The 8,083-nt window shown below is 41.0% G+C and overlaps 1 long non-coding RNA gene across 1 annotated transcript in view; it reads left to right on the plus strand.

Annotated features, from left to right (window-relative positions):
• Nucleotides 1-322: 322 nt before the first annotated feature.
• Nucleotides 323-8,083, plus strand: part of LOC125483626 — a 32,527-nt gene continuing 24,766 nt past the window's right edge. The window contains exon 1 of the long non-coding RNA XR_007262561.1: nucleotides 323-466. This is a non-coding gene — a long non-coding RNA (uncharacterized LOC125483626). The remainder of the gene's footprint in view (nucleotides 467-8,083) is intronic.

Raw genomic sequence — 8,083 nt, forward strand, 5'->3', positions numbered from 1 at the left:
TTGGTAACATTTCTGCACTGCCTCAAAGAGTTAATTATGTGACTTAGCCCACTGAAAATGTTGTCTCGCTTCCCAAAAAGAAGGTAGTTGTGTTTCCAGGAAAGGATTTATGCCCAATTCATGATCCATCCTGCTTTTTCTTTACCAGATATTGCTGCACTCGCTACATGCTTCTGACAATTATTGTTTCACTTTCGGGTGTTTCAATCTTGGCAGGTCTTCTTTTTCTGTTTCACAAGCTCTAATGATAGGTCTCCTGGAAATAAAAACAACTTGTATAGTGCATTTAACATAATGTAACATCTCGGGGGCACTTCACAGGAACACTATTGGATAGGATTTGTCACCAGGAAGGAAAGTTCAGAAAAAGCAATCTAAAGTTTGATCAGGTGAATTTTAAGGAGTATCTGAAAAGGAGAGAGACAGCTGATGATACATCGCTGCACTTACAAGGCATCTCCAACAGGTAGGTGATTTTTGTTAGATTCATCTTTTTTCTATACATTTTCCTTTTCTATTTTATGTTCTCTCTTGGTAACTATTCCTTTTCAGAGAGATTGAGTAGGCAACTTGTTTCTCAGAATTTTCAAGGTATTTTCACAGACTAGTGACTGAGCTTCACATTGGGTTACTGTTTGCTTCCAACATGGAGTGGCACAGTGGCTTGGTGGTTAGCACTGCTGCCTCGCAGTGCTGGGGACCTGGGTTCAATCCCACCCTTGGGTGACTGCGTGGAGTTTGTAAGTTTTGTGCAGGTCTGCTCTGGTTTCCTCCCACATCCAAAGACGTTCAAGTTAGGTGGATTAGCCATGCTAAATTGTGCCATAGTGTCCAGCAATGTTTAAATTAGGTGGATTAGCTGTAGGAAATGCTGGGATACAGCAGTGAGTCTGGGTGTGATGCTCTTCAGAGAGTTGGTGTGGACTTGTTGGGCTGTTTGGCCTGCTTCCACGCTGCAGGGATTCTACAAATATTAAAAAAAAGGATTAAGCCTCGAGAGCGCTCCACTTTCCTGCTTGTCTTCTATAAGCCTTGACTCTCTTGTCAGGAATCAGCAATCTGTCTGGATCTATTCATTGACTCAGTCTCCACTGCTTGCTGTGTAAGAGAATTCCAAACAATACTGGTCTTATGAAAGAAGAAATTCCTTCTCATCTCCATCTTAAATGAGAGACCACGTATTTTGAAACAGTGCCCCTTAGTTCTTAGATGTTGTCTACTTGTGTCTTGAAGTGGCCTGTTCGGAGTCATTTTTGTGTATATACGGTGGTTAGGTGGACTGAGTTTCCATTAACAAGTATGAATGACAGGGAGAATTCAACTCATCTCTGTTACACCTTTTATGTCTTCGGTGTATACAGAGATGGCACTAGTTTCTTAGTGTGCAACAGGTTTTAGTCACAGTACTTTAAAATAAAAGCATAAGCATATAAGAATAAGGAACAGGAGAAGGCAATTCAACTCCTTGAGCCTGCTCTGCCATACAATACGATCATGGCTGACCTCATCTCAGCCACAACTTCACTTTCCTGCCTGCTTTCTACAATCCTTCGGCTCAATACCAATTAAAAATTGTCAACCTTCTCCTTACATTCATTCAGTACCCTGATATTCACCACACCATGGAGTAATAAATTCCACAGATTCAAGATCTTTGGACAGAAGTAATTTCTCCTCATCTCTGTTCTAAATCTTCTACTACTTATCAAAACTATCTGCTCTATGTTTCAGCTGGGGCTTCCAGCTCCTCTTATAGCTTTTATTTACTTTCCTTTGAGTCCACACCCAGTCTTAATCAATCAATCACAGTGAGCATCAATAATAACAGACTCACAAAATCAAACACAGAGTAATTGAACACTACAAATCCCCTGTGTAGATTATAGGTAGTCTGAAAACCACACTCATTGTGGTGTTAAACTGAAAAAAAAACAGTATGATTGGGTTTGTATCTGGATTTGCACTGAGAGTTTAGCATCATTGAGAAATTAAACTTGAAAAGTAGGCATATCCTTTGAAACCACTCTGTAAGCAACCATATGCGTGTGCAAGTGAATAGTGTCCCCTTTGATTATTCCTGCCATCTTCTGAGGAAGCTCTTTTGTTGTGACAGGATGTTTGATACTGTGCCTTTGGCATATGGAGAATTGTTGAGCGAAACCCAAATCATAGTATTTCACGTGCCGTGATTGTATAGCACTGATGGTCATCATTCTCACTTCTGGCTTCCTCCAGTCATTCTATAATTTCTTCCAGTGACTAGATTGAGTCAGAAAACACAACAAGACCTTAAGCTCATAAGTTAGCATTGGCCTTTCCGGTGGAGGGTGGCACGATTACTCTCAGTGTCCAGCAGTTATCATCTATAGATGTGGAACACAGACGCTGGGCTAATAGTGATCCCTATGCAGTTGAATAGCTCTGCTAAGAGCAACTTTAAAAGGTGAAAAATGAAAATTTGCAGAATGAGGGTGGGCAGGAGAAAATGGCCAGAAATAAAAGAGTAACACCAGACATATTCTACAAAGTGAGCACAGTGCTGGGCCTAACTCATCATTAAAGGCAAACTTTTATCTTGCTTTAAAGGCTAGCTATTACATAACGTTTGCAATCACTGCAGGAAAGTACTTCTGTGGTTGTAAACATGTAAGCAAATAAAGATATATTGTGCTGTTCTGCCTGTGAATGTCGTCCACATATTTCGTCCCAAGTACCTCAGTATACGAGGGCAACAAGCAGATGTAACATTTTGCGAATTGTTTTGTTTCTTTTTGAGAGGTAGATATTGATGCCAAAAACTTTGCGAGACTAATGGGGCAGCCAGAAATTTTGAGAACACGAGTTAGAAACAAATAGAAAGCTGGTTTCCCCTCTCATTGATCAAGATATGGCCCTGAGAAATGAACCAGAGAATGGCTGTCACTTATTGTGTTGAGTTGAAACAGGCGCAATGTGTGTACATGTTTGTTCTGTCTGCAAAGAACAGAGCCCTGTTTATTAAAATATGTAGCTTCCGGTGCGTGTAAGTGCGGAACACTGTGAGCCTGACTGACAAACTTAAATTGGTTGTCAATGTAATACTTACCTCAAGCAGCGTAAAAAGGTTGTTTGCCCCTTACACTGGTATTGCCTGCAAAATGTCCTAATGCTACATGGCGGAAAGCTCCATCAAAATGCATCTTTTTATTCAGCGATTATGCGTGTTGTCCTTTTTCTCAAGGCGTTATACTGGCTTTTGTAGGTTGGAGAGGCAGACGGAAACCATTTAAAAAATAAATTATTCATGGGATATGGGTGACGCTAGCAAGACCAGCATTTGTTGCCCATTAAAGTTAACATTTCGGGTCGAGTGACTCTTCATCAGAACTCGAGATGAAACACTAACTCGGATTTTTCTCCACACATTCTGCCTGACCTGCTGAGCTTTTCCAGCAACTTTGGTTTTTGCTTCTGATTTACAGCATCTGCAGTTCTTTCGGTTTTTATTTGTTGCCCATTTCAGGTTAAGAGCCAGCTGCATTGTTGTGGGTCTGGGGTCACGTATAGACCAGACCAATTAAGGATGGCAGATATCCTTCCTTAAAAGGACATTAGTGAAGCAGATGGGCTTTTGTAAAACAACAATTGACACCTGTTACAAGGTTTAGTTTTTAATTATTGAATTCAAATTTCACCATCTGCCAAGGTGTGATTCAAACCCTTGCCCCGGAACATTAGCCTGAGGTTACAGTCATAGAGTCATACAGCATGGAAATGGACCCTTCGGTCCAACTCGTCCATGCTGACAATGTTCCCAAACTCAACTAGCCCCACTTGCCTGTGTTTGGCCCATATCTCTCTAAACCTTTCCTATTTGTGTACCTATCCAAATGTCTTTTAAATGTTGTAATTGTACTTGCATTTACCACTTCCTCTGGCAGTTATTCCAAACATGAAGCACCCGCTGTGTGAAAACGTGGCTCCTCAGTTCGCTTTCAAATCTTTTTCCTCTTGCCTTAAAAATATGTCCCCTAGTTTTGAACTCCCCCGTCCTAGAGAACAGACCTTTGCTATTCATCTTATCTATGCCCCTTGCGATTTTACACACCTCTATAAGGTCATCCCTGAACTTCCTACACTCCAGTGAATGGTCTGAGCAATGAAGGCAAGCGTGCTGAACACCTTCTTAACCACCCTGTCTGCCTGTGATGCAACTTTCAAAGAACTATGGTCACACTAGGTCACTGAGTTTATCTACATGCCACTGCACTTCAGTGCGGTATATTTTTTTAACTGATCTGAGATTCTAACCGCATGGAAGCATAGAGATCTACAGCACAGACAAAGGCCCTTCAGCCCATCATGTCCACACCAATCAAAACCAACCGCCTACCTATACTTATCCCATTTTCCAGCACATGACCCATAGCCATTTATGCCTCGGCATCTCAAGTGGACATCTAAATCCTTCTTAAATGTTATGAGGCTTTCTTCCTTTGTCACCCTTACAGGCAGTGAGTTCCAGATTTCCACCACCCACTGAGTAAAAACATTTTACCCTCACAGCCCCTCTAAACCTCCTAAAATCGATCCCTGCCCCCACCCACACCTCTCCCCCACCCCACCACCACCCGATCATTGATCCTTCCACCAAAGGGAAACGCTTCTTCCCATCTATGGCCGCCAAAGTTTTATACATCCTAATCATGTCCCCTCTCAGTCTCCTTTGCTCTATGGTAAACAACTCTAGTCTGTCCAATCTTTCTGCATAACCTAAAAACTCTCCAGCTAGGCAACATCCTGGTAAATCTCCTCTGCATCCTCTACATAGCTGCGCTGCCACTAGAACTCCCTACTTCCCCCTCTATAAAATTGCATGATTCTTCCACTGCCAGAGCTCATCTGATGCTGAAATCCTCATCCATGCTTTTGCTCCTTCTGGGCTTGACTGTTTGAATGCACTGCTGGCCAATCCCCCATCTTCCACCCTCCATAAAAGTAAGCTAATTCAAAATGTTGCTGCCTGTGCATCCTAACTTGCACCACGTTACTTTTATCAAATACATTATTTCATGAGATGTATGTCACTGGCAAGACTGACATTTCTTCCTCATTCTAATTGTCCTTGGGCCATACCAGTCACATTGCTATGTCCCTGGATTCAAATGTACGCCAGCCCAATTAAGGACAGCAGACTTCCTTCCCAAATGGCCTTTGCCCATCAACCCTTTAGTTTTACTGAACTGCATTGACTTGCAATCTGGCAATTCCTCAACTTCAAAGTTTTCCTACAAGTTTTCAAAGCCCACCATGGCTTCATCACTCCCAGTTTCCTTAACATTTTATAACACTTTGAGATCCCTACAATTCCTCAAATCTTAGTGGCATCCTTATTTCAATAACAACAGCACTGGCAAAGCCTGAAATCTGCTGCCTAGGCTTAAATTCTGGAATTCCCACCCAAAACCACGCTGCCTCTCGACCTCACACTCCTTAAAACCTTTCTCTTTGATTGAGCTGTTGGCTGCCTGTCTTGATATCTTCATGTGTGATTCAGGATGAAACTGTCTTCAATAGGCCTTCTGAGAAGCACCTGGGACATTTTAGCATGTTAAAGGTGTCCCAGGAAAATGAAGATAGTTGTCATTTCACACCGCATAGTGTTGGCTATTTCCAATGGTGGGGAGCATCTTTCCTACGGAACTTCTGAAAGTACTCACACTATCTGCATTGACACTCCACATACTGCTCACGGTGAATTCCAACATTATTGTAACTGAAGCCTTGCTGGCAATCAGACTGAAAGAAGCACTCTTTATTACAAATCAAATATGTGTGGCAGCTAGCAAAACATCCCACACTGATAAAACAATGACTACATATTCTCACTCCCTTAAAAACTAACACTATGTCAATTCTTCTTCACCCTCCACTGCCCACACCAAATCCTGTGGAACTGTTTTCACCTAAACTGTCTTTCTAAAAATATAAATCAAAAATATTGGGGAAGCACTCAGCATATAAAGTTGTATCAAAGAAACAAAGCTCATGACTCAGGAAGATGACATTTCATCTCTGTCTCTTTCTCGCTCTACAGATGCTGCTGGCCTGCAGACTATGGGTTATCATGTGCAGTTATTTCAGATTTCCAGCATCTGCTGTATTTGCCTTGTCTGGTAATATGGCATCAATAACAGACCAGACAGGCTTGTACCTTTAGCTTGTACATGACATCAGTACCCAAAGGTACCAACTCATCTTCACTCTGTGTGATGGAGTCAGTTTAATCAATCAGCTATGAACATGTAATGTATGGTAACATTCGTAAATATAGAATATTTAAAATAGTAAATATCGTCAGGTACATTAGGGACATTCAAGCAACTCTTAGATAGGCACATGGATGATAGTAAAATGAAGGGTATGCAGGATAGTTTGATCTTAGAGTAGGATAATAGGTCGGCACAACATTGTGGGCTGAAAGGCCTGTACTGTGCTGCACTGTTCTATATTCTACATTCTAGAACACAGAGTAAGTCTATGATATGGTAGTGCCATACAAATAGATAGTGTTGTTGTTATACCATATATACCATATGCCACAGGGAGTTTGGTTCTTGTTGCTGCAACAAATATCTTGAAGTTTATGTTATGCAGGTTAACGTATATATAAAAAAAAAACTACATCATGGTGATAGAATGTGGGTGAGCCATGACAGCTAGTTAATGGTGACAAGTGGATACTAGATGCTGCAAAAGTGACAGCAGTATGGCAGTTGTGGAAGTTTTTCTTTCTTAACAGTCAGCCATCCATCTGTCTGTGATCAGAGATGAAGTTACAACTACAACCAAAACCAGTGTGCTACATCCATAGCTGAAGGCTACAAACCTATGTTGAAGCAAAGTGAGTACTCCACCTCTCTTTCACCTTAAGAGAAAAATGACAGTTTATAAGGTGTTCAGGACTGTTCTGAATTAAAACACAGCAGTTAACAGCACTGAAGAACAACCCACATCTGAGAATGTGATCTTGGAACAAAACACAGAGAGCAAACTCAAAATAATAGTTTATTATACTAAAGGGACCTTACCTGTGTCGAGATGCTGGTTAATTCACCTTTTTCCAAAAAAGGACCACAAAAAATCATCGTTGCTTCTTTATTGGAAGGAACACCACCTACATTGTTCTTGCAATGAAAGGGTTTTCAGTGGTGTTTCACATTGCTTTGTTTTAGGTCCATGCTCTTCGTGGTATTAATGAATAATTTAGAATTTCAAGTGGGAGGTATGATTGGGAACTTTGCAGATGGCTCAAAAACTGCTGGGCAATTGATAGTGAAATGGATGGCTGTTGACTGCAGGAAGGCATCACTGGTTTGGTAGAGTGGGCAGGAAAATGGCAAATCTGGAGAAGTGTGAGGTTATTTTATTTTATGAGGGGAAACAAAGCAAAATAATACATAATAAATGGGTGGGTATTCGGAGGGTAGAGAAACTTTGGAGTGCATGTCTAAGGTCCCTGTAATGTGTATTTTCACTTGCAAGTTATAAACAGCACAAAACTATAAAAGAAAAAATGGAAAGAAAGCATCTAACTGTGGATAGGCAATCCATTGCCATTCTATCAGAACTTCAGTGGTTTAAAGAAAAAAATCAATTTTTATTTATGGAGCAGCACATAATAACATAGAATAGATAGTCAAACTGAAGTTTTGACAAAAGGAAATCCTTTAGTATTTCTGATGATGACTACAAAGATTTCTCAAATTTCAGAAGGTCAACTTAAGGTTTGTGTCAACTTCAGGATACACAGGCTTGAGTTCATGGCATATCACCCACAGCCAGATGAAGCAATTGATGAATTCAATGGCAGGTACTGACACATGCATATAGAATGCGATAATGCCAAAACAAACTTAGCTGAAAGGCTTATGGAACTGGTCCTTGCCTTTACACCTATCAGTCCTTCAGAAAAGCAGTTTCGGTCAAAGCTAAAGAATTTACCATTAGAGATAACAAGGTGTAGAGCTGGATGAACACAGCAGGCCAAGCAGCATCAGAGGAGCAGGAAAGCTGACGTTTCGGGTCTGAACCCTTCTTCAGA

Source organism: Rhincodon typus, chromosome 8 (genome assembly GCF_021869965.1).
Source record: "Rhincodon typus isolate 14 chromosome 8, sRhiTyp1.1, whole genome shotgun sequence".
Taxonomy (NCBI): domain Eukaryota; kingdom Metazoa; phylum Chordata; class Chondrichthyes; order Orectolobiformes; family Rhincodontidae; genus Rhincodon; species Rhincodon typus.